General features: G+C 35.9%; 1 pseudogene; it reads right to left on the reverse strand.

Moving 5' to 3' along the window:
• Window positions 1–304: 304 nt before the first annotated feature.
• LOC142442293 (U1 small nuclear ribonucleoprotein C-like) lies at window positions 305–4,682 on the reverse strand (annotated as a pseudogene).
• Between the last annotated feature and the right edge of the window lie 3,466 nt (window positions 4,683–8,148).

The following is an 8,148-nucleotide window of genomic DNA, read 5'->3' on the forward strand; positions in this document are numbered from 1 at the left end:
ACAAATACCTTTAAACGCTAGAGCAAATGACCTTCATGCTAAAGCTAATTATCTTCATTAACTATAGAATTAATTCTTTTAACTAAAAGTTAATTTGATTTTCACATATCACAATACAAACAAAAATCGCTGTTCTGCTCTTTGTCCACTACTCCACTCCAAAAATGAATCTCTTTTTTGAGAGAAAGGGCGTGCAAATCTTCCACGCTGTGCAGTTAGAAAGCATCCAAGGTCGCGGCACCAGCTCTCCGGGAGAAGGAGTACGAGTAAAATAAAAGTGATACAAAGAGGCTGTGCTCTGCCTTCATCTGTCAGGTCGAGCCATTCCTGGCCGAGTGGGCACCATCATTGGAAGGGCCAAGGGCCGCATCATGGGGGCCCAGGCATCATTGGCATGTGGCCCCCCATGGGTGACCTCCTTCCAGGAGCGTGTCCCACTGGTATACCAGGACGGACCCAGGAGACTGGGGGGAGGTGGGATCATGGCCCCTGCTGGAGGAGGAGCAGAGAATGGAGTAGGAGCTATCTCTCCTTGTTGAAATGCTGCCGTTGTTTTGCCAGTCAGGCTCTGAGCCGGCTCTTCCATCTATTTCTGATAGTAGTCTTTCACATTCGCTTGTGTTTCCCACCTCTACAATGTGTCTTTCTCACAGATGGAGAGTCATGGGTGTGGTATCACAGTAGTCACAATAAAACTTAGGCACGTTGCTGGATCTATCGTTTGCTACTCCGTTCCCTAGAATTAATTTTCATCTCAATGTTTTTATATTACGCAATTATATGTAAAGTAAAAAAAAAAGTCTCACTGCCACCAAGTCGATTCTGACTCATAGTGACACTATAGGACAGGGCAGAATGTCCCCTGTGGGTTTCCGTGAGCGCAGCTTTGTATGAGAGTAACCTCATCCTTCTCTAGGGAGGAGCCGGTGGTTTCCAGTTGCTGACCGTGTGGTTTCCAATGTGACCCACAGCACAGCCAGGACCCCTGATGGGTAAAGATACTTCTTATAAAAGTACACTTATTCATTCTAGATCCCATATGTAGTTATGATTATTCCTCTGGTTATTCATGGGCACTTTGCATTTCAGAATCTAATTCTACCTATGTGATAAGGATTGGTCTAGCTAATTAATCCTGCAGTAGAGCATTCTAGTTCATTTAAGGAACCCTGGACACATAATGGACTGCTGTTCTACCCACTGGGCTGCTAACCACAAGGTCAGCAGTTAGAAACCACCAGCCAACCTGTTGGAGAAAGACAAAACTTTCTCTTCCCATAAGATTTACAGTCTCAGACAGTCACAGGGGCAGGTCTACCCTGTCTTAAAGGGTTACTATGACTCAAAGTTGACTTGATGGCAGTAGGTTGTTGTTGTTGTTATTTTTGGATAAGTCAACTTAAAATCTTGAATTCCCTTGTTGACAATTTTCTCCTCTTTGGGGAAAATGCATATCTTTAAATAATTCAGACAGGTCTGTAGCAAAGGCATTGAATGAATTAACTATAGAATTTACTGGATCAGAGGATAGAATGCTGTTTAGCAAACAAAGTATTTTAGTGTATTTTTTTCAAAGAAGAAAAATGGACATTGTCAGAATATTTTCATAAATATTTAAGCCCTAGAGCAGGACCATGGATGGTAGGGAGTCCGTCATCCCTGCAGCAGGCGAAGTCAACAATAAAGTAGCTGAGACCGCTTGGCCTTAGATTTCGATGACCATTTGACAACACTGGCTGCTCTCCTGAAAACTCTTTGAAAGCCTTCTTCTTTTTACCTCCTGGGATATTTTAGATTTCTACAGTGGATATTTCTTTGCACAGAAATCTTGTAATACAATTTATCTTTCTACTATCCAGAATATTTCATCTCATGATCCCCAGCTTGGATACAGGGGATTCTTAGCAGACAGATTTTTGTGGTTGGCCTTTCAAAGCTTTTCTATTTCTTGTTTTATTTTTCTCAGTCACTGGATTTTTATCTCATATCTGTAAGGCATAAAATAATTATTCTTCCTTTTCCTTTGACCTAATAAAGTATTGGACCGATTTGAATGCATTATTTTAGTGTTGTCTGAAAGAGGTATAGCAATTTGTATCTATTACTAATATATACTTGTCATGCCACAAAATAATGGAGTTAAATATTTTTATTTTTCATTGTGTAATTTATTTTTTATGAGTTAAAAGGTTCAAAGAAACTCAATGTTCTGCTTATGTTATTATAAAAATTTCTTGTTTGCATAAAATTTTGACAATAAAAACAATGAGCTGACAAGAGTATCAAAATGCTATTAGAATAACAGCATATTAAGTAGGCATACACATAAAATATAACTCAGCTAATCCATGTAAATTGATGGCATGAATCCAGGAGACAAACATACTAAGACATGCGTCTCAATATGCTAACTTTGAGAGTGGATAAGTAAAATATTTTGGGTCCTTTGGATGTTTTTTTTTTTGTTAGATAGTTGTCTTTTTTTCTTGTTTCTCTAAATTGCCAGTGTTATTTATATGAGAAAATAATTGTTGTTCCAGAAAATTCACCCGGATCACATAGCATTTGACAGCCTCCATGATGCAGGTCAATCAGTGCTTAGAGGCAGTGCGATTTGCTCTTCAGACTCACAGTTCTGCCCTTACTTTATTAGTTTTCTGATAACTCTTATAGATGGTGTAGATGGGCTAAGAAATATATTTTTCTTCCTCAGTTGTTAAATAATGTTAGGGCTTTCTAGACATTGGCTAAATGCTACATAAAAAAATAATGACTGATAAAGCAATAGAGGATTTGAACATCTGAGAAAAGCAAATAAAATATAGGTAGTTTATAAATATGATTAAAATAAACTGCATATGTCCACCATGTGTGGCTATAAAACAATTCACTTGAAATGTTGAATTTTAAACAATTTTAAGGATATGTCTTCTTTTGAAATGACATGGTCATGTGATTTAGCTTGAAGCTTGGTGTTAATTTACAAGTAATTATTTTATAATATTATAATTGATGATCTCCCCATAACATTCTGTGCCACTAACATTTGAAAGTATTGTTTGAATAGAGTTGCCAACACACAACAACAGCACTGTTTCATTGGGATTTACTTTGCATAATCCTGAGACTCCTAATTTTTTAAATATAACACATCTGTAGTTTTAATAAATGATTATATTTACGCAAGAAAATAAATCAAGCCCACTTTTACATTTTCCTCTAAAGTAGCAGCAAGCATTTTACAATCTGGAAGCCTTCATTTATGAGGATAGCGAGAGAATAAACAGCATAAAAAGTAAGTTCATGTTTCTTCCTTGAATTAATGTCAGGGATATACTAGAAAATTTGATTTCAGAAAAAGCAACTAAACCATAATTATTTTATTACACAAACGTGGCTATTAAAATATAGAAGATAAATGAAACAAACCTTGTAACTCTATAATTAAAAATATATAAGATACATTCATAAAATTTACCACCTTACCGTAACTAATTAGCGTAAACAAGGAAAGTTTATTTCTGCTTCTCACTGATAAAGAAGTCAGTTACCTGAGTCTTATGATGGCAAAAAATCAGACTGTTCAGAAACTGATAAAATCCTACTATATATGCAACAGAAGCCTAGGTGGCACAGTGAATTGGCTACTTAAGGTTGGCAATTTGAATCTACCAGTTGTTCTGTGGCTTAAAGAAATGCCCATTTGTTTCTATACACATTTACAACCTTGGAAATCCTGTGGACCCATTCCAGCCTGTCCTATATGGCCACTAGGAGTTGGAATGGACTCAGTGGCAGTGAATAGATGGGTATATAATAAACTGGGGGCATAAATGGGAAAAAAAAACTTGTGGATCATATAGGGGTATATAACCCATTGTGGCAGTGGATTAGATATGGGTATATTATAAATTGTATAATATACTCTGAGGGTGTAATAGAACACATTAATAATAATTGTGATAGAATTTTATTTGGAATACATTTAGTGTATTATTCACTTTCTCTGTACTGCATCCAATTTGTTTAGAATGAATGACAAAAGATATTTGCTTTCCAACTGGAGAATGGAATAAAAATAAACCGAATCATCAAAAGGAAGGAAAACTTGATTGTACAAGTAGACAAAGTAAAATAATATGCTAGAATCACAATTGCAGAATTATAATCAAGAGAAGAGAGACTATCCAGGTCTGCCCAGTGATCAATCTGTGCTGCAGACGCTGCGAGTGCTGGCTGATGACTTCCAGCTGCTCCCTGTTTCACTCCTGAAGTCCCATCTAGACTTGGACACACGTCTGGCTGATTTATTGACTGAAATAATACATACGTCGAAGCTAATGCAGTTTTCATTTTTCTCATTACTTTAACAGATAAGTGCATAAACTGATTGTTGTTTAGTTATTATCAAGACTTATGTCCAGTCAATCCAAACCAAACCAGACTCACTGTCATTGAGTTCATTCGAAATCATGAATTTCTCAAACTCTGATTTTTTCAAAGTTTTAAAATAAATTTGATAGAAATCCAACTGAAATTAGACAAAATTAAATAGCAAAGTTGCCTCCCACAAAGTAGCCTTTTCAATGAAGAATTACAGTGACTTAATAGAAACGTTACTTACAGTGTCCTTTTCTTAGATACATCTGCTCAAATTCCTGTACAATTCTAATCCGTGTCATAGTGAGGCTGTGTGATTCTTATTAGGCCCCTCAGTCCTGGTACCAGTGTAAATCGACCCAAAAAAAGTATAAATTGCACATTACCAGCTCCTATTAAAAGAGAATTTTTTTATCTAAAACTTTTTATTTAAATACTTATTTTCCCCTTAACCAATATTTATATGTTTTACATTATTTTACTTATTATACATAAGTAATTAGAAAGAATTATATTGAACCCATGAGTTAATTTTTATTATTTGCAAACTGCTAAGCAAACACATTTTTAGTACATACACATGCATTGTATAAATGTACATTGTGTGTGTGTACGTATTTATGTGTGTATTTATATCAGCTACTCTTACTCAATATTAATGATGCATTCTCAGGCAGAATGTCTAAATAAATTTCTACAGATATTCAAGACTTTCAAAATGTGGTTTTATTAAATTTATAAACTGAATTCATTTTATTCATATTATTGATGTATCTACTCTGCTTTTTAATATAGAGAATATTTTTCACAAATGAATTTTTAAATTCCAACATTATAACAAATTTCAAATTATGAATGAACCACTATAAAAGAAACTATGTATCCTTATTAATTGAGCATTTATTTATTGCCATAATAATGCTGAATAACAGCATATAGCATTCTTCCATGGATTACAATATATACTTACCATTCATAAATATTTTTCTCATATTTCTATGATTTGAAGCACCAACTCTGCTGATTTAATTTGGGGTCAGTTGCACTCATTTATATGCTGTACTCAACTATATGCCTGCAATAAGATGGTAGCAAGTTCTTGGTTGGATTGCTTTCCTGTCTGGGACCTTGATTGGTACAACTGGATCTAATGGAGTCTGCTCCTCAGTCTAACTGTGCAGGGAAAGGGGTAAGAGAATGGAAAGTAAATGCACAACCTCGCGTACACCAAATGTGCTGCAGTTCCAGGAAAAAGAAGCAATCACATCTTTAAGAGTCAAGCACAGGTCAATGTGGGAGACCCATAACAAAGACCGTAAAAATATTGGTGACTGACAATTCAGTCCCAATCAATACACCTGAAGCTTCTTTGTGTCCGTTTAAATTCTCTCTACTATATTTTCACTGTTTGATGGCTGCTGTTGGTCATCATTCATGGCAATGCTGATGAGCTTACAGGAAATAGGATGGCCATTTTCAGATGTTGAAAGATGTGATCAAAGATTCTGCCTGTTGTCTAGGCACATGCATAACAGGATTTTAATCTTCTTAAGAAGCCAATTACCTGGCATGGTATTCCCAGGAAGAATGTATTTCTTTTTCTTCTTAAAGAAAAAAACAGGGGGAGAGACTGAAAGAGGCTGAGAGAAGAGAGGGAGCAGGGGAGAGGTGGAGAGAGGGAGAGATCTAAACTGCTTCCATTTCAAATAGCTTTTTAAAAATTACACATCATATAATATATATATATATATATATATATCAAAAATTTTCTGGACATTTTGTTTTAAAATATAGGCAATACACCCTAGCCAGTTCTGGGGCTTTGGGGCTCAGCTCAAGGGGACTCCCTCTGGGACATTGGGTTACAGTGAGGTGTGACTCTTTGCTGGGCACGTCTACAAAATAGGGGATGCTGGGTCCCTCTGTGGTTTCCCGTAGGGGCTCCAATAAATCTCTTCCCTTTTGCTATATATATAAATATATATATATTACAATCTATTGTATATATGTATATACAATACAACCTATTATATATGTTATATATATATATATATATACAATACAACCTAGACCAATATTCTTCCAAATGTGAAATACATCAGATTTGTATATTTTATTAAAATTTACATTCTAATTCAGTAGGTCTATAATGAGACACCAAAAAAAGTCTTTCTAAGTATTTTTCCAGTCTAGGGAGCTCCTTTTTGAGTGCTAAGATAAGGTTTACATTCTTAGGAGGCATAGGGCATGATGAGAGGTGTAATGAGAATATGAGGCAAATGAATACAATATTTTATGTCAACGCAACGGTAGAAATATGGACTGAAGGGGTTGTTATGACCATCGTTTGGATTGCATGGCTCACCATCTGGACTTCCTCCTGTCCTAATATACTTTCCATTGCCAGGGGAGTGTGAAGACAAGAGGTCAGGAAATATTCGCAATTTAGGCTGTGATCGTGAATATAGCTGATGGGAAACATCTAACCATCCATGGCCTTCAAGTGAGCCATTAACTTTCATAAGTATGCAACTTAGGTATGATATCCCTTTGACCATGTGACAATTGAACAGACATAAGAATCATCAATGCATTTGAATTATGGTGCTGACAAAACCTAGTCAAATTGCAGTAGACTGCCGAATGAGCAAACAAATCTGTCGTGGAAGAAGTGCAGAAAGAATCAGGAGAGATCAGTACTTGAAAAGAACAACGAGCTTGGTAAAGTACAGAGTCAGTAATAAAGAAGATTTTCAAGGAGATGGAATGAAACAAAAATTGCCATAATGGGTTGAAACATAACAACAATTGTCAAAATGCCACAGGACTAGGCAGTGCTTCTTTCTGTTGTCAATGGAGTCACTATCTATGGGTCAGAACCAAGATGGCAGAACCTAACAACAACAACAAGAAAGGGTAAAGACCAGAAGCATTGGTTCCATTCTCCCATATATACTTGAATATAAGCCGACCCGAGTATAAGCCGAGGTACCTATTTGTTACCTGGGAAATCAGAAAAACTGATTTACTCGAATATAAACCTAGGGTGGAAAATGCAAAAGCTATTGATAAATTTCAATTTAACAAATGAAAATAAAATTACTAAAAATTGAGAAATCAGTGGGGGTAATGTATTTAAATATTTATTGTAAATAAAAAGCATAAATAAAAGGACAAGTCATTTAACATTAGTAAGCCAGCACAGTAAGTGGAAAATAGGTTCAACAAAAACAATAAGGTATCCACATGTGATCTCCTCTCTGGGAGATAGACAGCAGAGAAGGAGGGGAAGGGAGACTCCGGATAGGGCAAGATATGACAAAATAACAATCTATAAATTATCAAGGGCTCATGAGGGAGGGGGAAAAAAGAGGACCTGATGCAAAGGGCTTAAGTGGAGAGCAAATGCTTTGAAATTGATTAGGGCAAAGAATGTACTGATGTGCTTTATACAATTGATGTATGTATATGTATGGATTGTGATAAGAGTTGTATGAGCCCCTAATAAAATGTAAAAACAAAACAAAACAATAAGGTATCAATAATGATACCTTAAGAGTACTATACTCTGAGCTCAATCACCAACCAAGCTAAAATGTAAAGAGTTAAAATCCTTCAAAACTGGATTCCTCATCATCATCTATATCTCAATGCAGAGCTTCAGCTGGTATAAGGTCATCATAGATGCTGCCCTCACTGAGATCGCCATCATCACCATCACTGCTGTCATTTTCATACAAAGCACAGTCTTCAGTGCCATCCATAGCA

Source organism: Tenrec ecaudatus, chromosome 3 (genome assembly GCF_050624435.1).
Source record: "Tenrec ecaudatus isolate mTenEca1 chromosome 3, mTenEca1.hap1, whole genome shotgun sequence".
In the NCBI taxonomy this organism is placed as follows: domain Eukaryota; kingdom Metazoa; phylum Chordata; class Mammalia; order Afrosoricida; family Tenrecidae; genus Tenrec; species Tenrec ecaudatus.